The sequence below is a fragment of the Falco naumanni genome, chromosome 2 (assembly GCF_017639655.2).
Source record: "Falco naumanni isolate bFalNau1 chromosome 2, bFalNau1.pat, whole genome shotgun sequence".
NCBI lineage: Eukaryota > Metazoa > Chordata > Aves > Falconiformes > Falconidae > Falco > Falco naumanni.
The window spans coordinates 17658729-17679890 of record NC_054055.1 but is presented as its reverse complement, the minus strand read 5'-3'; the positions used below and the strand labels follow the sequence as shown (position 1 = coordinate 17679890).

The 21162-nt window shown below is 43.1% G+C and overlaps 1 protein-coding gene across 3 annotated transcripts in view; it reads right to left on the bottom strand.

Annotated features, from left to right (window-relative positions):
• The window catches only part of SPATA13 (spermatogenesis associated 13), a 161915-nt gene that overhangs the window by 58359 nt on the left and 82394 nt on the right, over nucleotides 1–21162 (bottom strand). The window contains exon 1 of one of the 3 annotated variants that reach the window (XM_040583448.1): nucleotides 3876–4011. The exons of the other annotated variants lie outside the window; for them this stretch is intronic. The gene's annotated coding sequence lies outside the window, so the exon portion shown is untranslated. Of the gene's footprint in view, nucleotides 1–3875; nucleotides 4012–21162 lie in introns of those variants that run through there. 3 annotated transcript variants of the gene reach the window in all.

Genomic DNA, 21162 nt, shown 5'->3' with positions numbered 1-21162 from the left:
TCAAGATGCTGGGGTACAGAATTAAAATACTAAGCTGGAGATGCAAGCCATGTTTCCAGCTCCAATATCAAAGTTTGCACAGCAATTTTTGCAGTTTGCAGCAATTCTGTCCTAGAACTGTCTTTTGTCCAAGCAATGCTAAATACCTGAGTCAGATCTCTTCCCGCCTCTCCCTTTTCACAACATAATTCAGCAAACTTTCTGTTTCTGTGCCAGGACAGTAACGGCTGCTTTGCTCTCTCCTGTTACTACACACTGAGCCAGAGACGCTGTTGCTCCCCCCGCCCTCCGCCATAGACCACCTGCTCCTGTTCACATCGTATCCTTCAATCTAGCTGGTCTCTTCAGATGAAGGTAGAAGTGATGGCTCCAGCCAGTCTAAAAGCATGCCACCACCTAAAGGGAGAGATGCTGGACATGCCTTCTGCTTTCTCCTGCCAGGCTGTGAGCTGAACCAGCTCCCCCGGCTGCACCCGAGCTGTTGCAGGGCAGAAGGTGGAAGTTAGCATCCAACGGCAGGGAGGGAAGCGCAGGAAGGCGAGTGGAAACTCCTTCCACAAGCAACAGGACTCCTGGAATGGCTCCAGACTCAAAATTTGCCCCAGGAGCTGCCCAGGAGTGCTGTGAATTGGAAAGGGCTGGCAAAACATGCCATTGCCCTCAGCTTATTCCCCGTGTGTTGTTTCAAAGCCATAGGGTGCCAGGACAAGTGGGTGTGAGGCGGGTGTGCAGCTGGTGGTGCTGGGTGGCTGCCTGTAGCGGGTTCGCAATAAAGACACAAACAAACACAAAATTCTGCGGCAACATCCCAAAGAGGGATTATTTTAAAGTGTGTTCTCTGGAAAAGCAGGAAAATGCTTTCTCCAGAAAACAGTGAACTGAATTTTATACAAAGCACTGTTGTGTCAAATTCAGAGATTAAAATCAACCGTTAAGATAGAGATTTTAATCTGCTTTGCATTCAGTTTCTGACTCAGTTTCAATTCCAGCCTCACCACAAAATAACACAAATACAGCCTCAATGCAAGGATATCGAGATCGCTGTGTACCTCAGCACAAGCCATTTATAAAATAACTCGGTAAAGGTGCCACCTATCTCTTCACTGATGCACCAAAAATTTTGGCAGACCTATGCTTGAACAGTTATTCAGTCTCATTGGTAGGATGAACACTGCATAGAGGCTAACGTTTAGTATTGTGCTGAAATCAGTTGGTTTAAAACCTGTTTTCACCAGTCTCTGCAGCAGCAGGGAACAGGGCCTCCTTGTCCGGCACTTGCAGCCAAGCCATATGCAGCATATGTTCAGCTGAGCCACTGGTGACACCCCCTGTCAGCATCTGGTAATTTTCCTAGCAGGGACAAGATGTACATGAAAGCTTTAACTCTGAAAGTCCTCAAGAGCCACAAATACTTTCCAGAATAATTGTTTTAACCACAGGGTCAGAGGTGCACCTTTATACCATGCCAGTTTCAGCTGACTGGCATCAGCTTTGTATTCCACCATCCTGGGCCAAGAGAAGATGCTTAATTTATCAGAAATCCTACTATAGTTCAGCTGATAAACAGCTCCCATTCAGTGTTCAGCTCTCAGAATCACAGATATTGCTGCCTGTGAAGCACTGAAGTAACAGCCATCCTGCTCCAAAGACAATATTCCACATTTTGATTTTTCAACACTTGAGGAAAATAGATTATACAAACACTTGGAAATTATTCGAAATTGACTACTGCATTTTTCATTGTTCCAAAGTCTAAGAAAAGGGAGACAGACAGAGTTCAGGCTCTCTGGAGACATAAACCCTTCCTAAGGTTTGCAGTAAGACTCAGCAACTTCTACTAAATCATTCAACATCCTAACGAAGTGTGTTGTGTTTTCTCACCAGTCTTACTTCTCCATTGCTTAGGGCACCAAAGCTGCAACACTGTTACTAGCGGAAACAAACATGTAATTTTTAACCAAATCTCATTTTACTGGAACCTCTAAGCTTTTGAGACCTTATTAATCCAGATTTAACCTGGTATTAAATGAGAGGAGAGTGAAATCCAGGCTTTACAGCAAGTATTAAACAGCTTTGCTAACACATAGTAATGAGAAGCAATTAGCATACAACCAACCCCAGGCTCATTTCCCTTAAACCCAGAGCTGTTTTCCCAGGGAGGATACTGAGTACTTGTGACTAATTTCTGCTGCAATATTCTTACAGGGGATCACGTGGTTCCTTCATCCTATGCTGAAGGTTTTGGAAAATACTTCACTGGCATCAGAAGTCTGCTTTTGTTCCCTTAAACTTCTACCTATTTCCCCACTTGCTTTTAATGGGTAAACAACTCTTAACTTCTTAGTGTTGCCAGCTTAGCTAACAGTGCTTAAAGCTACACAGAAACGTCTCTAATTTCCTAAAGACTCCTCAAAGCTCAGTTTTGTTTGGGTTTTTTCGCTTATTCCCCACAAAAGCACAGCAGCCAACTTGACCATTACTCCGAGGAAACCGGCAGTCAGCAAGTTGCTTAATCCTCAGTCTACTTACATACCAATTTCACACCCTGGTTTGTTAGAGTACACCGCCAGAGCTGTGATCTTGCAAACATTTTATGTATGTGATTCTCTACTATTGTGTGCTTAAAATCACACTGATCTCATGAGATAATCCACACACAAATGTGTACACAACTAATAGTTAAATTGGGGGAGTAAGGGCAACAGCCAACAGTGTGATCACTTATTTTGAAAAGATATTAACACACAGGTGTATTTGAATTAGAGTGAGATTCCTCCAGCAGTCCCTAGGACAGAACTGTGCCTTGGTCCTTGGCCAATCTTAAGTATAGTCAGAAAGCAAGACTCAGGTTTAGTTTAGTTCCTAATGACCACTGTGTGCGGGTGATACCAGGGCCAAAAATAAAGGGTGTCTCCTTGCTTACCTAGCGTGGCACGATGTTGAACAGGGAAAGCAAGGGCTGCCTTTTTGGAAGTCATTTTCTTTGTTTGTGGATGGAATTAAACCCTATTACTTCAAGGTTTCAGGTCCTGTCTTTTTCCTTGCAAACAATGGAAGATCATAATGGTCTTTATCTGCATGCAAACCAGCAAGATTAACTTATTAGAAACAGTATGTTACAACACTTCTGTGCCAGGTACATCTGAATTTACAACACAGACCAATGCCACACTTTTCTCCCAAAACGAGTTTCAGAGAAAGAGTAATAATTAACTCTGTGGTTTGCACAGGCCACACCACATCTTGGTCTCATTAAGATACATTTGGCCACTAAATATTTCTCCTGGCTTCCCAAAACGTAGGCAACGGATCAGCTTAGTACCCTTTGGTAAAGCCTACCTTTCAAAATGCCTGACCCACGGTGGCGGATGGTGCTCTAGCCCAGTGCCATCAGTCACCAGGCACCAACGCAGGCAGCCACCAGCGGCTCGGCTCTGGCTGGGTGGGCTTCTGCCCAGGGGGCTCCAGAAAGCTGGAGTAATGCCAGGGAATCTGCCCCCCAGTGCCATGGCTGGTGGGATCCCCTTGAAGTCACAGTGCAGAAAGCCGTAGTGCCTAAGCTCAGTGATGAATAATGCCCAAATGGCTTTGCTAGATGAACTGCACAGATTATCCGCAACTCTAAAAACCTTTAACAGAGAGGCAAAACACACTGCAGCCAACACACGAAAGATTAAACATTAGTCTCAGTCACGGTTTTGCACTTAACTGGAACAACTAATAAAGCTATAATTGTAACATGTAATTAGTTACCACCGTATATACCTAAATGTTTATGTCTTCCAGCAGCCATTAACTACAAGATTTGTTGTTCTGGATAAGATTTAATCAAAGAAAATCCATTGCACAAAATATTGCCCAGTTACAGTACGAACCTTGTTCCAGAAAACCTGTTTGGTTTTTGAAAGAGCCTGTTGTTGCCTGGATTCGGGGCTCAGTCTTGCGAGGTGCTGAGCACCCTGTAAGCCCTTAAACACTGCTGGGAGGGAAAGCGACTCAGCGTGATCCAGAAGCAGTTGGTACTTTGCGGGACTGAGTCTTAGTTAATATATAACAAACAGCTGCACAGCAGTGTGTGAAATCAGCAAGTTAAACATACACTTAAAATAACTGTAACAACAGAGAAGGAAGCATATTTACAGGAGCATTTCGTTAAAATCTTTGTGCTGAACAGTCTCATATGCAGCATTCCTACATATTTACCATACAAAAGCAAAGGTTTGGGGAAAGTTCTGGTGAAAGTAAAATAAAGCAGCCAAGGCAAAATAACCTAAAGTTGCAAGCAAAGACTTCTCGTTAAATATTGTGCAAACTGTGAGCTGGTTATTATCAGCTGGAATTTACCCTGATCAAGCTGCACCTGACAGCATGGACAAAATTGATGACCCAGACTGGCACATGTTAAATCCATATCTGCAAAAATGAAAATAACAACAAACCTCAAAACTTTACCACCCAGCTCTAGTATTTGCAGGTGTCAGCAGCAGAACCAAACGCCAAAATCATACCTGGTCATTTACTGTAACAAATGAAAGAGGCAGAAATCAAAGGCATAATTACATCTTTGAGAGCTGCAAAGCACCACAGGAAAGTCACCGGGCGTGCAGAAGGCACTGCAGGTGGGGAGCCGAGTGATCCCAGCGGCAGAACAGCACAGCGCCGAACACCAGACACACGCCTGCCAGAAAGGTGGGACTGGTGCTTCCTTGCTTTTGCTAGCTGGCGTACTAGTAGAGGGAGTAACTGCCCTCTCCTAGAGACCCACACTTACCCTGAGAGCCTGGCATCACATACAGAAATGTAGAATGCCCCTGGCTTTGTGCTCTCCAGTCAGAAGGGCCTGTACAGCGCCCTGCTGTATACCCCTATACAGTAGACAAGGTAACATATAACAGAAGATCTGCTAGAATGCGATTTGATCTTCTCTCCACCCCCACCCCCCATCCCCCAGAAATAACAACTTCCAACTGCATTTTTTTCTGAATTAGAGTAGCAAGATGTGGAGTATAACTGCAATTGTGTATGCAAGAGAACACTAATCCAAAGATAAATTAATTTCTGTCTTACATTTCTTGGAATTATTCTGTGAATAATCACAAGGAGAATTTTTAATGGCAATATTACATTCATTTCTTGAAAGTAGAAATGCCAGCAGATTTCCTTAATAATAGATTTACATATCCAAGATAATTTTCAAAACCTAATTAATAATTTATAATGAAGTATGAGGCTTCATATATGTCTCATGCAATAATTTGAAATTCAGATATTATTGACTTCCTAATTATTAGTTACATTAATTTTAGCTGAAAGCTCTGCTGGAATCTTGGTACCAGGGATATTAACCATACGAGAGTATAAAGACAGAACTTCATAATATTTGACTTACACTCAAAGCCTTCAGTGAAAAGGAGGAAGCAAGCTCCTCACAGCTGTGCTCCTGTCATGCAAGGCTGGGCTTTTACCATTTCAAGCCTCCTGAGTTAGATACAAGGTCTGCTAAAGTTCAGGGGACTTTCCTCTGCTTCTTTATAGCTTTCAGTACAGGTTGCCATAAAGGCTCAGCTCAAGTAATTTTCTTAGTCTGAAATCACTCACCAGGGTGCTCATCTAGGATGTTGCCATATGAACGTTGATTTTGATCATGGTCCTGGGGTGGGGAGGAAGTTAAGAAAATACACACCTTGCTTTGTGGTTTGAAATTTTAGAACTGAAATGCAGATACTACTACCTGTCACAAGTCTATCTCCCGGTGCTTCACAAGTGCAAAGTCAAGGATTTGGATTCAGATCACACAGTAAAATTAAAAATAACAGAGACAGAAATGTGATAAATGTCTTTTCTTGCAGTTTCTGGTATTCCTGTCCATGAAACTTTGCTTCTGCTTAGGATATCAAATGCTGTTGTAGAAAACAGGCCAAAGTTTAAAGAGCTATATGATGCTTAACTTTCTGGCAAGACTAGCACCAAAGTCCAGGTCAGTTTTGGCAATTCAGTAACTGAAGGATCTTGATGAGGTTCCTTCTTAGAGGGCAATAGATCATTATATTTGTATGTGAATTTATCTACAATCTCAGAATCTCCAAGTACTTTACAAACTTGAGTAAGTTAAACCTTTTGTGTGTATGAAGCCTGTTATAATATTTTCAATTTTTTTTTCAGAAATTGCCTTTAAATTTTGAGCATTTCAGATTTTGAACTGATAATTTGAGATGCTGACATCCAACATGTGAATTAGTCAAAATACAGAAGCAATGTTTAGGTTTTGGTGTAGAATATTGTGGAGAATAATCTTCAGAACAAAGGACAATCAACAGAGCAAACCTGTATAAAAAAAATTATTTAATGCAAATCTCAGGAATTTATTAGAACAGAAGCAACCAAAACAGCAAGAGAAACCTGTGGAAGGTCAGTAACCAACCAGTCAGAATAATCTGAATCAAAATTACCAGTAAATTAGACTATCCAGGCCTAATGACCTCATTTCTAGAAGTGTAATGCTTCACTCTGCTGCTTTCATTCTATGCTGTTGTATCCAGGTTTGTGCTATAAACTATGAACACATATTTTTCCAAAATCAGTGGGAGTGAGGGACTAATGTTACCTAAACATGTCAAAGCAGAAATAGAGCAAATGTATCTCAATGGAAAATGACTTCCTAGTCCCAAAACAATTTTTACCATCTGCAAATGTGACAAAGAGGTTTCAAATCACTACCAAGTGAAATACAAATATCTGACTTATTGAGATCTCAGCCCAGAAACTGGACAAGTGTCCAATTGGGTGGGGTCTAGCAGAGTTGTATCTTAGATGCGAGTACCCGCTATTCACAGAATAGAGGGCTGGATTGAGGTTGGAAGGTACCTCTAGAGATCATGCAGTCCAAGCTCCCTTGCAGAAGGGTTGAGGTTGGAAGGCACCTCTGGAGATCATCTAGTCTAACCCCTGCTAAAAGCAGAGTCAGCTAGAGCAGGCTGCTCAGAGCCATGTCCTGTCAGGTTTTGAAAAGAGTTTTTTGGGGTCTCCAGTGATGCAGACTCCATAGCCTCTCTGGGCAGCCTGCACCAGTGTTTGACCACTCTCACCATAGAAAACATTTATTCTTCTGCTTAAATGAAATTTCCTGTATTTCAGTTTGTGCCCATTGCCTCTTGTCTTTTTACTGGATACCACTGAGAAGAGTTTGGTTCCATCCTCTTTACCCCTTCTTTCCCATCAGGTACTTATACACATTAATAAGATCCCCTGAGCATTCTCTTCAGGATAACTGGTCCCAGCTCTCTCAGTCTCTCATCATATGTCAGATGCTCTAGTTGGTGTATCAGGTACTCCTCCCAGTTTTGCATCCCCTGCAAACTTGCTGAGGGTGCACTCTGTCCCATCATCCAGGTCACTACTGAAGATACCAAACAGTACTGGCCCCAGTACTGATGGCCGAGGTATACCACTGGTGACTGGCTTCCAGATGGACTTCATGCTGTTGATTGCAAGTCTTAGAATGCAGCACTTCAGCCAGTTTTAAATGCACCTATCCACTTACCTAGTCCATACTTCAGTTTGCCTATAAACATGTTATCAGAGACAGTGTCAAAAGTCTTGCTAAAATCCATTGCTCTCCCCTTGTCCACTGAGCTGGTCATTTTGCTGTAGAAGGCTGTCAAGTTGATCAGGCATGATTCCCCCTTCATAAATCCAGGCTGACTACTCCAAATCACTTTCTTGTCCTTCATATGTTTGGAAATGGCCTCCAGGAAGATTTGGTCCATCTCCTTCCTGGGGACTGAGCTGAGACTGATTAGCCTGTACTTCCCCAGATCCTCCTTGTTGCCTTTCTTGAAGGCAGGAGTAACATTTACTTTCTTCCAGTCCTCAGAAACCTTCCCCAGTCACCACCACCTTTCAAAGATCATCATGACTGGCCTTGCAATGACATCAGCCAGCTCCCTCAGCTCTCATAGGTGCATCCCTAGAGTCCCATGGACCTGTGCATTCAGTTTTATGTAAATGTTCCCTGAACAGATCCTTACTGAGGATAAGTCTTCCTTTCTCCATGTGTTCCCACTCAGGGCCTGGGATTGCTGAAGGCTGGGATTACCAGTAAAGACTGAGGTGAAGAAGGCACTGAGTGCCTCAGCCTTCTCCATGTCTTTTGTCTCCAGGTCTCCTGCCATATTCAGCTGTGAGCCCACATTTTCTCTGGTCTTCCTTTTACTGCTGATACACTTCTTTGTTGTCCTTTATGACCCTCACCAGATTCAACTCCCAGTGAGCTTTGCCTTTGCTAACTCCAGCCCTGCATGCTTGGACAGTATCTGTGCCTTCCTCCTGGGTCACCTGCCCCTGCTTCTACCTCTTGGTGGTAGGTTGACCTTGACTGGCTGCCAGATACCCACCCAGCCACTCTCTCACTACCTCTTCTTAAGACAGGGGGAGAAAATAAGATGGAAAAGCTCATAGGTCAAGGTAAAGACAAGGAGATCACTTACCAATTACTGTCATGGGCAAAACAGACTACACTTGGGGAAAATTAATTAAATTTATTCCAATTAAAATAAGTTTGGATAGTGAGAAAAAAAGTCAAACACCACCTTCTCCCCACCCATCCCTTTTTTCCTGGCTCAACTTCATTCCCCACTCTTCTACCCCACTGTGCCCAAGTGCTGCAGGTGAATGGGGGATTTGTGGTCAGTTCTGGACAGTCCACTGCCGTTGGTTTCTGCTGCTTCTTCCTCCTCACACTTTTTCCCTGCTCCAGAGTGGCTCCTTTCCATGGGCTGCAGTCCTTCAAGAGCTCTTCCAACATGGGTCCTCTCCATGGGCTTCAGTTCTTCAGGGTCAGCCTGCTCCAGCATGGTTCCTCCATGGGGTGCAGTTCCTCGTAGGAGAACCTACTTCTGTGTGAGCTCTCAAAGGGCTGCAGTTCCTTCAGGAAATATCCACTTGTTCCGGGATGGTCCTCTTCATGGCCTGCAGTGTGAATACCTACTCCATCACGGTCTGTCCTTGGGCGGCAGAGGAATGTCTGCCCTGGCACTTAGAGCACCACCTCCCCCAGCTCCTTCTCTGACCTTGGTGCTCATGGGGCTGTTTTTCACACTTTTTTTTCTTCACTCCTCACTGTCTCGGCAGTGTTTTGTTCCTTTCTTAAATATGTTTCCCAGGGGGACCACCAGCTTCCCTGATGGGCTCAGCTGTGTCCTGCAGTGGGTCCATTCTGGAGCCAGCTGGAACTGCCTGTGTCTGGCATGGGGCAGTCCCAGCCTTCTTCACACAGGCCACCCTGCAGCCCTGCACTGCCAAAAGCATGTGTGCAAAACAAATACACTCTTGTATGCCCCCATTTGAAGTCTGAGTTCTGTCAGGAGCTCCTTGTTCATCCATGCAGGCCTCCTGCCATCTTTGCTTGATTGCCTGCTTGTTGGACTGGGCCATTCTTGAGCTTGGAGGAAGAGGTGATTCTTGAAAGTCAACCAGCTCCCTTCTCTCCAGGATGTTCTCCTATGGGACTCTTCCAAGAGGATTCCTGAAGAGGCCAAAGTCTTCTCTCTTGAAGGCCATACTATTTGTCCTGTTTCCTCCTCTCAGGATCTTGTACTCCATCACTACTTGTCAGTGCAGCCAAAGCTGCTCCCAGCCTTCACATCCTCAACCAGACCCTTCTTGTTTGTAAGCATAAGGAGGCCCAGCTGTGTGCCTTTCCTCCCTGGCTTCTTGGTCACCAGTGTTATGAAGTTATCCTCAGTGCACTCCAGAAACCTCCTGAATGGCTTGTGCCCTTCTGTGTTGTCCCTCTGGCAGATATGGGAATGACTTAAGTTCCCCATGATGACATTTCAATCATGTCTTGGTTTAGCATCTGGTGAAGATCATGGTGGCTGCAAAACTGCTGCCCTTGATTGCTGCTAGTTGGAAATCTGTTACATTTTCAGAGAGCCATTCATTCTCTGGAAACTACCATTACTTTTTACAACCACTGCCAGCAGTCTCAACCAAAGCAAAGAAGGCTTAAGAAAGCTTGGACACTAAACACACTGGTAGGAGTAATATGCTCGTACTGGTGATCTGGGTTTAGGCATGTTAATAAAACAACACGATTCACATGCTGTATATGTTCTGTAAATAAAGGAGTTGGCTTTCAGGGATGTTCATCCACTACTTTTCATTAGCTCAGACTGAATTGAAAATACAGAAAAATTAAATAACAGTTCATTTACCATCGGTTCATGCCAAATCTTTTACTGTAGTCAGAGCACAGAAAAACAAGAAAGAAACTGAAAAAAGAAGGAAAAAGTAGGCACGTCTGCATGTTGCTGTATCAGTTACATTAAGGCACCTCAGTCTTAACAACTCCACATAATACAAAGCAGGCCCTGTAATCCTCCCTGCAAATATTTAGGTTAGCAATTGCAAAGTAATCCAGGCACAGCACCATTCATAAAACCAATTCATCACCGGGTCATACAAGGCAATTAGGCCTGGACACTAGATGCAGAGGTGAGGAGATTAACAATCACCACCTGAAAAGATGTTTTAAGTGATCCTGGTTTATTTTTAACAATATTTTAAAGCCTTTGAGAAGATTAATTCCTCAGCCCAAGAGCTGAATATGCTGCTAAGCTAAACCAATGTACTGAGTCCTCAGCACAGAATACTCTCTGTAGGACTTGGGAGTGATACTGCTTTCGTACTGCTACAACACCGCTGTCCTTTGCCCCAAAAGTCTGATTTCTTTGCCACAAGATGAGAAAGGTCCTACAATTTTCACTCTGCCTCTTTCTCATGCAGTCATGCAGAAAACACACAACAGATTACATCCATAAAAGCAAAACCTGTTTATGTGTATTCTTCAATAATAAGACCCTGTTTCATAAGGTAGACTGTAAAACCTTCATCAAGGACGTTATCTCTTCAGTACTATCAGTGGTGACTAAGGGAGTTTCTAATACTGACATTAAAGTGCAGCTGATAAAATGCAAGAAATATGTCTATTTTAAAGGATACTAGATGAGATGTCAAAATTTAAAATAAAACCAGATACACTGGAAATAAACAGTGAAAGATCCAGGACAAGATTCTGAGCCAGATTTCTGAATCTCATTCTCAAGAGAAAGTTGTTAGGTAGGACCTGCTGCATTAGATCGGACCAAAAAGCCATCTAACCAACTCTCTTGTCTCCAAGTGGCTTAAGGAGGAACAAGAAACAGGCCGAATACAGAAAAAATTTCCCTCTATTTTACTTTCCCATCTTCTGGCAACCTGAAGTTTAGAGTCTTCCTAAATCAGAGGCTGCAAGCAGAATACACTATTTTCTAATTCCATTGGGGCATTCTTCCATGAATTTTCCTGCTTTATTTATATTTTCATTAAATCTTTGACTTTCATCTTTCACTGAATTCCCATAATTAATTGGTACCCTGGGAGAAATGTATTCCCTTTGGTTTGATTTTAATCTACTGCCCAGGTGATGCTGTGTCTGAAAACCTAGTCTTGCCGGAGGGTGCCAAGAGCTGGGTGCCTCAAGCCTTACAGACACATGTGTTGAAAGGTGAAATAACAGGAAGGATGGGCTTCCAGGAGAAAGGGGAGCACATTTGTCAAGAGGACATATAGCCAGATATGCAAGTTAGGTTCCTGGACTCTTCTCCAAATATTTAAGTGATGGTCATATTTGCTTCTTGTACTGTTAGGAAGGGTTTCCTGGGTTTTTACAATCTCGATGACTGTAATACAGAAAGCATGACTAAGTAATTAATTCCGTAAAAGAGTGCTGTTCTTGATCTTTTTTTTCTAGCCTTGCCACATGCTACTTATATTTTATGCTGTTGCTCAGGTTTTAAATAATATATTTAATTCACTCAAACATTTTTAGAACCTGGAAGGTCAGAGCCCTAGTGATGAATGCCACCAGTTCCCCAAAATCCACTGTTTCTCTCAGCAGCCAGTGCACCAGGAAGCATCAAGTTCCTTGTTAACCTTTTCTCTACTGTGTTATACAAGTGTGTAACGAAGGCATTTAGCCAACTTGGCTATTTTCTTCCTGGATAGCTAAGCTGTTCCATCAGCAACCTAAAAATACTTTAACAACACAGCAACAAACCACCCAGCAGGCCAAGGAGCCACGGAGCCCTTGGTTCATTGTTGGGAGGTTTCTTTTAATTACAAGGTCCTGATTAACACACTGGAACAAGGCAATAGCTTACTTCAAACAGTTCCAAAGTACTCTAAAATGCTGACCCTTGTCATAAGCAAGGACAACAAGGGACAAAGACAAAAAGAAATTTTTTTCAGCTCTGAGTCAATCTGAGTCTGTGACAGGGCTTTGAAGAAACCCAGTAATTTATAGAAGCCAACTTTCAAACATGAATTTTGCAGTATCATAAGCAGCCAAACTCTTCCCATTAGTTATCCAATTCCCAAACTGATGGTTTCAGACAGGAACTTATTTTTAAACAAGGTTTCTGTACAAGATCTGTCTTTAAAACTTTTGCATGGATTTTATTTTTCTAGTTGGAGCAACCTATCACCATCATCTTCGTTATTGTTATTGATGTCATTATTATCATAATCATTATTATTGTTATCTGGTTTATTTAGTCCGTTAACTGGCTGAACCATTTTACTCATGAGGTTTGCCCAGAGACAACATTATCTAGTTCTTAGAAAAAGCATTCTGCCTGTAATTCAGTCTCTGCAACGGTATTAATGCAGGGACAGATCCTGGTTCATTTGAAGCTCTTAGCTTCAGTTCTTCCACATGCAAGCAGAACATGAAATTACCATAATTAAGAGCTAATTAAAAATACATGAGACTAAGGAAGTACACTCCTCCTCACAGAAATGCTAAGCATGGTAAAAATGCATCCAAGAGCTTTTGCAAAGAAGTTTCCTTCATTAGAAAGAAGGAAACATCTGACAAAATATGTGGCTTAAGCTCAGCACCTGCTGCAATGGATCTGTCCTGTCTCAAGTGGGTAGTTGGGTGAGCTGTTGAACATCTGAACTTTGAACATCACAACAGACTTATTTTCTGCTGTCCCACGTGTATAAAAGCCTTCTTTATATTCTCATCCTACGAAATGGAGGACATATGAAAGAGAACTTCAGAATATGTAAGCAGTGCTAGAAAGTTTAATCTAGAGCCATAGAATACAAGTAAAATAGAAACACTGGAATGAAAATCTCTACTCCTTAATTTAATCAGGAAAACAGATGGAGAAAGCTGACCGAGATAAAGAATGAATTACTTACTTATTAAACCTAACAGGATGCAGATGATGCCTAGTAGGCAAATCAAGGTCACTTTCAGCCTGAGTTCAATGGCCTAGCCCAATAGGATGGTTTGGGTGAATGAAAGAAATGAGCTGCCTTTATATGGGACAGCTGGTTCTCGCACACCAAATTAACTCTTACTTGATGCTACCTGTGCACACAGCAGTGGGAAAGTTGGCCTCCAAAATAGGAGTGCTGGTTGCCAGGAGCAGGTGAGCCCTGTGTATAAGCAAAGCCAGGTTATAGTGTAGTTAAACTGCTCTTGAATTTTTTTAACATAAATAATTAAATTGCGTACGTTTTCAGGGAGCACAAAGCATTTGCATTACAAAAAGAAATACAAAAAAATGCAGAAATGCCAACATGACATTCTGACTGTCTATAAAAAATCCAGGATGAGATCAGTCTTGCCTTGAGGGCAGCAGCAATGGTCCCACAGACTCCATTACACCCACAGGTCAGACACTTTCCAACTGACTCTCAGATACAGGGGAAAGATGTAACACAGACAGACACCTCAGACACAAGTGAAACTCTCTGAGTATTAATCTCTTTCACGTCCTCCTGCTCAGAGCCAACAAGCCGCTTGGAGGAAGCTGTACATATTAGCCAGAACTCAGTTTGCTCCTGGTTGGAGCCAGGACAAACGAGCCACTAGCACTGTAGATGCCAGCCGCTCCCTGCAGTTCTTGTGTGCTGAGCGCCCTTCATCTCTTCATCTGAACCTCAGACTCAATTCAGCAAGAATTACTAGAAAAGCTCTGTGTTCCAGGAGAGGACAAAAGCTCAGTTGTCCTCTGTCATATCACTTGTGATTTTCGGACAGTTTCCATTTGCAGCCTATCCATTTAGCTCTCAATAGTCATGTCCTTTCCCTTCCTGGGATTTCATTGTCTTCTACAACTTTTCATTTATTTTGCCAGACTTGGCCTTCATGTATCCCACTCTGCTAGAAAGTTATTTCTTGCTGCCATCCTCATAACAGTGCAGCACAGTCTGCACAGAAAAAAACTTACTCTGGATTCCTATTTAGAGTAGATCAATGGAAAACCCTTTTCATTGCCTTCAAGCGTAAGACTGTTGGACCCAATGACTAATCAAACCAAGTTCTTCAATACAGTTGTGTCTGTACACATTTATGGTCACCCTACTTAAGATTCAAAATAATTCTCATAAAACCTACTCACAATTTATTCCAATTAAAAATCAAAGGTTGCTATGGAACCTGTGGTGACAGCAATACTGAGAAACTTTACTGGTTCAAAAATTAAGTGTCCTGAACAGAGATCTTAGACAAAGCTGAATTTTCAGAAACTTTTTTGTGTTTTCCAGTAGCAAGAGGTATAATATTCTTCTTCCCTTCCAGTTTCCCACCAGGGAGACAAAGAAGAGAAAGAGACATGTTAGATGATGTAATAGCTCAGACATATAATTATTCCTGATGATGTAGGTGTTTCCCTTGTTAATTTGGCACTATGTGCCAGCAGTGTAAGTACATACAGATTTAGGAGACTTCATTCAACAGACTGGCTGTTGAAATTTGCATTCCAATATTGCTTGGAGCTGGTTTAAAATTGTGTGACAAGTAACTCTTCTTATCATAATAATGTCTATTATCATCTGTTAGCATGTCTTCACATAGTGACAACTTGGAGAGCAAAACTAAGCCATGTTTTTGTGTTCCTATTGAACCGCTGTTGTATCTGACTGATAAGAATTGGGAGTTTGGTCCTGTAAACCCTCTTCCTTCTCTTTAAAATAATCAAATTAGTTTGAGTGGAGTAACTCCTCCAGGATCACATACAGTGTTAGTACTTTGAAAACAACAGCAAAAGCAAATTTTCAAAAGACCAAATAATACAAAGGACTGTCTCTCTTTCCCAGAACACAGTATTAACCAAAATTAGACATTTCATGTGCATTAACAAGGGTGATTAATGTTTCAAATACAGCCTGATACTGTGTGACTGAAGAACAGAAAATGCGATGCATGTATTTAAAAAAGAGGAGGAGGGTTGCCTGGGAAATTAACTGACTCTGAACTTGACAAGATTTTACAGTCGAATCTGAAGGCAAGGTTGGCTGAGAGAAATCTGGGGCGCTTTGCACCAAGTGAAGAGGAATTGTGCCATAAAGAAGTAGATTCTGGGGGACAGGAGTGGTAGCTGTGCACAGTGAAAAGAGGAAGGCGATGCAATTTCATGGGTCAGTCGGGGATCCAGGTGGAGGAAGGGCACACACGATCCCTCGCCTCATCCTCACCTCATCCAGCCCTCTGCCTCTGCAGGGGTGCTGGGCTGCTGTCCCTTGAGTGACAGTGACCCCTTCCCCCTGCCTCTAGTTTAAGAGATTTGTTCTGTAAGGAGCTACAGACCAGGAGTCAGCAACAGAAAACACAGTTACTGTAGAGTAACTTTTTTTGTATAGAAAAAAGGCATTGTAGAGATAATGACATCTGAGTCACGGTTGGTTTACCTCCCTGCTTCTTGATACAGACCATTCCCTACTGGGGGGAACTCAACATCTTTCACTGTTTTTTTTCTCTGTGGACCTTTCTTCCTAGGTAATGTATAGTCATTCATCACCACTAGATACCTCTTCTCCAGAGAAAGACTTTTAATTGTCTTCTCCACTACAGCTTCTCAGTCTGGCATTTTCATCTCAGCTTCTCAGTCTGGCATTTTCATCTGAGGTGAGTTCCCCAAAGCTAATAGATTTCCCTGATTCCTCTCTCTTCCCGCCCCCCACCCCCCCTTTTTTTTTTTTTTTCTTTGGAGGAGAAGCCAGAACTGTTGGGTACTTTTATTCTTGTGGATTCCTCTTCAGATGTTCAGTATGGTTCAGCTGATGGCTCAAAGAATCAATTTGGCTTGTCTTTTCCCCCAGAGTGCATAGGCAAATCTTGCAAATATACCCCCAAAGCTAAAAAAGCTTCTGCTGTTCCAGCCTCTGCCTTGCCCAGCACAGAGCCACTCAACTGCACTCTCTTAATACCCTGAGATCTATAGTCACACCTCTCCTCACACACATACGGGTAACATGTAGGAGCTATTAAAACTCTGCCTTTGGGGAAATCATATAAGGAAGACTTACAACCAATATACCATAATACCCTTCACATTCTCATTACCTACCTAGTACATCTGCCTGGTGTTCATCATTAAAATCATGTATGTGTGTTTGCACTTGTGTGTATATAATCATCCATCACAGCATTCTTAGATTATTACAGTGTAAGACCTAAACATGCATGACATGAGCCAGGTTCACTCCTTGACTCGACGCTTGTCTCAGTATTTTGCAATTCAGCAATGTTCTAGGGGAGAACTGGCTTTCAATTTCCTGCAGGAATAAAAAAATCTGTATTGCTTTAATAAGTGGTGCCAGCTACTACAGCTCTACACAGAGTGGTAAACCTGTCACATTTAGAAATAAAATATCTGAATCAGCAGATTCAAACTCATGTGGTTTTTCTTTTTGTTTCACTCTACTAATACGTTGGTTGTGCCAGGTATTTTGCTTAAATCTAAATCAGACCAAGAAGACGTAAAATAACATTTCAACGGTTCAGGTTATGCAACTTGGGCTACTAGTTTTACATGCTGCAGATTTACATGGCCTTGGCTTAGCTTTGAATATGTTCCCTTATAAAACTAGAGTTCTCTCTATGAACAGACTGCCTGCTGCTGCTCCAGCAGTGCGAACTATATGCTAATTTCCCTGAAGATGGGGTTGCTTTTGCAAGTTGCAGAAAAGGGTCCTGAGCCTGCCCCTGCTGAACCAATTCATTACACAACTGCCATTCAAAAGCTGTCCACACTGCACAGAGCACATGGAGATAACTGCTGCTGCCCTGAACTGCCACAGGAGCTCACCCACAGCTGTAATCCTCATCTATTTGGGAAACTTGTTAAAATCCTCTAATTAAAAACCTCTATGGCCTTATTCAAGTCCATCTCATGGCCCTCGACCTTTTAGCCTCAGCTGGGACACATACAGGTGTGGTTGTAGCAGTCTTCTGTATCGCAAAGGGCAGAAAAACTGTTACAGTGCCTGTCTCCTAGAGACTTCATCTTCCCATAAATACTTATGTCTTTGATGTTTATTTTTGCTTTGAATACACTACAGTGACACTATTTCATGAAATACAAAAATACTGGATCACCTGTCTGCTGATCTGTAATTTCATCACTTTTTTTTTTTCCATAAAAATAGAAATTACGAGATTTGAAATCATTAATTGAGCAGGGAACAGATAAAAATAATGCATGTTCATTTGCTTAAAATAACAGTTTTAAAGGACTCACAAAATATAAATATTTCTGGTATAGTAACATTAAATGGTTCTGATAAGCATAAATCATTTCCCCTTATTCCCTTCCCTTTAAATATTCTATCCAAAAAATATTCATCCAACTCATTAAGGGGCACCAACTTTTTATCTGAATAACAGACTTAGTTTATCAGAGCTGTTTCATAAACTCTTGGAAATGAGTTCTTCTTATGTCCTTCTGGGGCTCTGGAAATGGAATATGCAGAGAGAGTGGCATCAGGAACTGGCAAATGACACTTCCTTGTGTTGGAATCTAAAGGACAGTTATATTTAGATGACAAAAACTGCACAAGAAACAGGGACTGCTAACAGATACAGTAAATTGGTGATGTTCTTTTCCAACCTCATAGGACAACATGGTAGTATTCTTATGAGAGGAAAAACAAAATAATGTAATTAAATATGACAGTGTCCCACAAGATTTGTGACCCCTCTGAGAACAGATGACACTTAATGCCACTGTCAGGAATGATACTGTGAATTAGAAGAAAGAGGACAAATGACAATTAGTCACCCATGACTTCAGCGTGACTGATTGCTCTTCAGCTGAGATTTGCTTCCTGATTGTGCTAATCCACAGACAGGCAAAAGGTTCAGGAAAGGATTTACAAAGTCTAATAAAGGAAATCTTCATTTCCAGCTCTCCCTGAGGAGTGCACCTAAGTGATGCACCGTGTCTTCAGAAATTATGCCCATCCTTCACCTAAGGGCATGAAAGAGGAGGGCAAGGAAAAACTAACTTGGTTTTAAGTTCCCTCAAATAGTACATTCTTACTTGCTCCAATAGTACATTCTTCCATCTGTAATGCAGTCTGATTGGAAAAGGAGGAATTAGGCCATATGCCAAGAATTTCTAGATGACAGGCAACTGAGCTGACCAGCGGCTGCAGGGATCCAACAAGACACTCAGGCGTGCTGCTGCCATGCAGGTGCACATCCTGCACAGGGGATGTGGTGCATTATGGATGCACAGCAAGTCCCAGGTTTTAGGGAGCATAGCCCATCATGTGCATGAGGTGGAAACCCTGCCTGTGGGCAGAATCATGTGGCTTTCCTACAGCTTCACTGGATTCCTATACCGCCAACCAGGAAATTAGATAAGAGGCTGACAAGTGTCCACACCGCACAGTGCAGCCATGGTTTTAAGTCTCCCACAGCATTCTCCTGTGGGATACTTGGATGGGCATACTCTCTGCTGTGTTGTATGGCGGGGCCCAAAGAGTGGTGGTGAATGGAGTTAGACCCAGTTGGTGGCCATTCATAAGTGGTCCAATCCTGAGCCAGTCCTGTTTAGTATCTTTATCACTGATCTGGATGAGGGGATCAAGTGCACCCTCAGTGAGTTTGCAGATGACACCAGGCTGGGTGGGAGTGTTGGTCTGCGGGAGGGCAGGAGGCTCTGCAGAGGGGTCTGGGCAGGCCGGGCCGATGGGCCGAGGCCAGCGGTGTGAGGTTCAACCAGGCTCAGTGCCGGGCCCTGCCCGTGGGTCACACCAGCCCCAGGCAGCGCTACAGGCTGGGGCAGGGGGCTGGGAACTGCCCGGTGGGAAAGGGCCTGGGGGTGCTGGCTGACAGCCGGCTGGGCATGAGCCCCCCGTGTGCCCAGGTGGCCAAGGGGCCAGCAGCGTCCTGGCTGGTGTCAGAAACAGTGTGGCCAGCAGGGCCAGGGCAGTGACCGCCCCTGTACTGGGCACTGGTGAGGCCGCACCTCGAACCCTGGGGTCAGTGTCGGGCCCCTCGCTGCAGGAGGGACGTCGAGGGGCTGGAGCGTGTCCAGGGAAGGGCAGCGGGGCTGGGGAAGGGGCTGGGGCACAAGTCCTGTGAGGAGCAGCTGGGGGAGCTGGGGGTGTTCAGCCTGGAGAGGAGGAGGCTGAGGGGAGACCTTATCGCTCTTCACAGCCACCTGAAGGGAGGAGGTAGGCAGGTGGGTGTTGATCTCTTTTCCGAAGTGACAAGTGATAGGACAAGAGGAAACAGCCTCAAGCTGTGCCAGGGGAGGTTTAGATTGGATATTAGGAAAAATTTCTTCACTGAAAGGGTGGTCAAGCATTGGAACAGGCTGCCCAGGGAGGTGGTGGAATCATCATCCCTGAAAGTGTTTAAAAGATATGTAGAGCTGGCACTTAGGGACACAGTTTAGTGGTGGACCTGGCAGTGTTACGTTTACAGTTGGACTCAAAAATCTTAAAGGTCTTTTCCAACCTAAACGATTTTATGGTCTTTCCACTTAAGCCTGGGCATCTCCATCACTGGTCTGGGTTCTAACACCGATCTACAGGTCAGTGTCCCAACATGCCACATTAAGTTACATGTGCTGCACAGGCATGTTCCTGTGAGATGGCAGCATGGTGCTTTGTAATTACATGTCAATCACCGAATTAAAATAAAGTTGTGTGCCCATCTGAAAAGCAGTACCGTAATCTCTTCATCTTTTTTAAGGCTGGCTCTTAGAAGACCATTGTAAAATTCTGGTCACGGCTACACATGAACTAGTCTGTCTGACGATCTATGAGTTATCTCAGTGTAATGTCAGATACCCTAGACTCGGGTTTGCCTGTCTCCCTTAGGTGTGACATCAGAAGAGTCTCGCCTACATATCAGAAGAGAAGGGTGTAACTTTGCTCTCCATGGAAGGAAGGCAAGGGCTCTCTGTGGCTTTCTGATAAGTGAAGGTCATGATAGTCCCATTTAAAAAAAAAGAGCAAAAAAAAAAAAGAGCAACTAAAATGCAGATTCAGTCCCTGTAGGTCAGGTTATGGACTTCTATCAATCATTAAAAAGAATTTGTTTACTTTAATCAGAGAGAGAATTTTGGCTCTTGAGTCTAGTTTGGGGTCTACCCATGGGGTTTTACAGAACTGATACTGAGTAATTTCAAAATAATTTTTTGGAGTTTGAAGACCTAGAGATTAATTTGTGTACTTAATTCACTTCTGCTTCACCCCCGATTCACGAAATGTCACATCCGTGCTCAGAGTGGGAGGCCTTGTGCAGTAGCTGCAAATCCCTGTTGAATAGCGACACGGTCTCTCTAATCCCTTAAGAAAATGTAAAAAGATTTGCAACTGAAAGTGACCGTTCCTACAGTGTTTATAACCACGTTTGATTAAACACAAAACCAGAGTCTTCATCCATGAATGACATCAGTGGCAGCAATTCTTAATCAACAGCTTCACGATTCCTCTACTTCTAGGCTATGTCAGGGTAAATCTAGTACAAAGAGGGAACACAAATGCTGCTCTAAGCCAGTCAGGGCTGGACCAGTCTGAGGAAACCACGTCTGTGAGTACAGTGCAAAGTGTCACTGGAAAGAGACATTTGGGGGTCAAAGCACATGGGGATCAGATAAAGCTGGCCATTCCACCACCCTGTAGGAAGACAGGCAGTTTGCAGTGCAGAGGTATAAAAGTTTTTGATTCACTCAGGCTCATACAACAATATGGTGCCCTGCAGCATGTCACTGCAACACACTCATTGTGACATGGGACATTCTTATTGCAGAAGAGGAAGAATCTAATTACGAAGGTATGCATCCAAGGTCAGCTCAGCTCCAAAGTGGA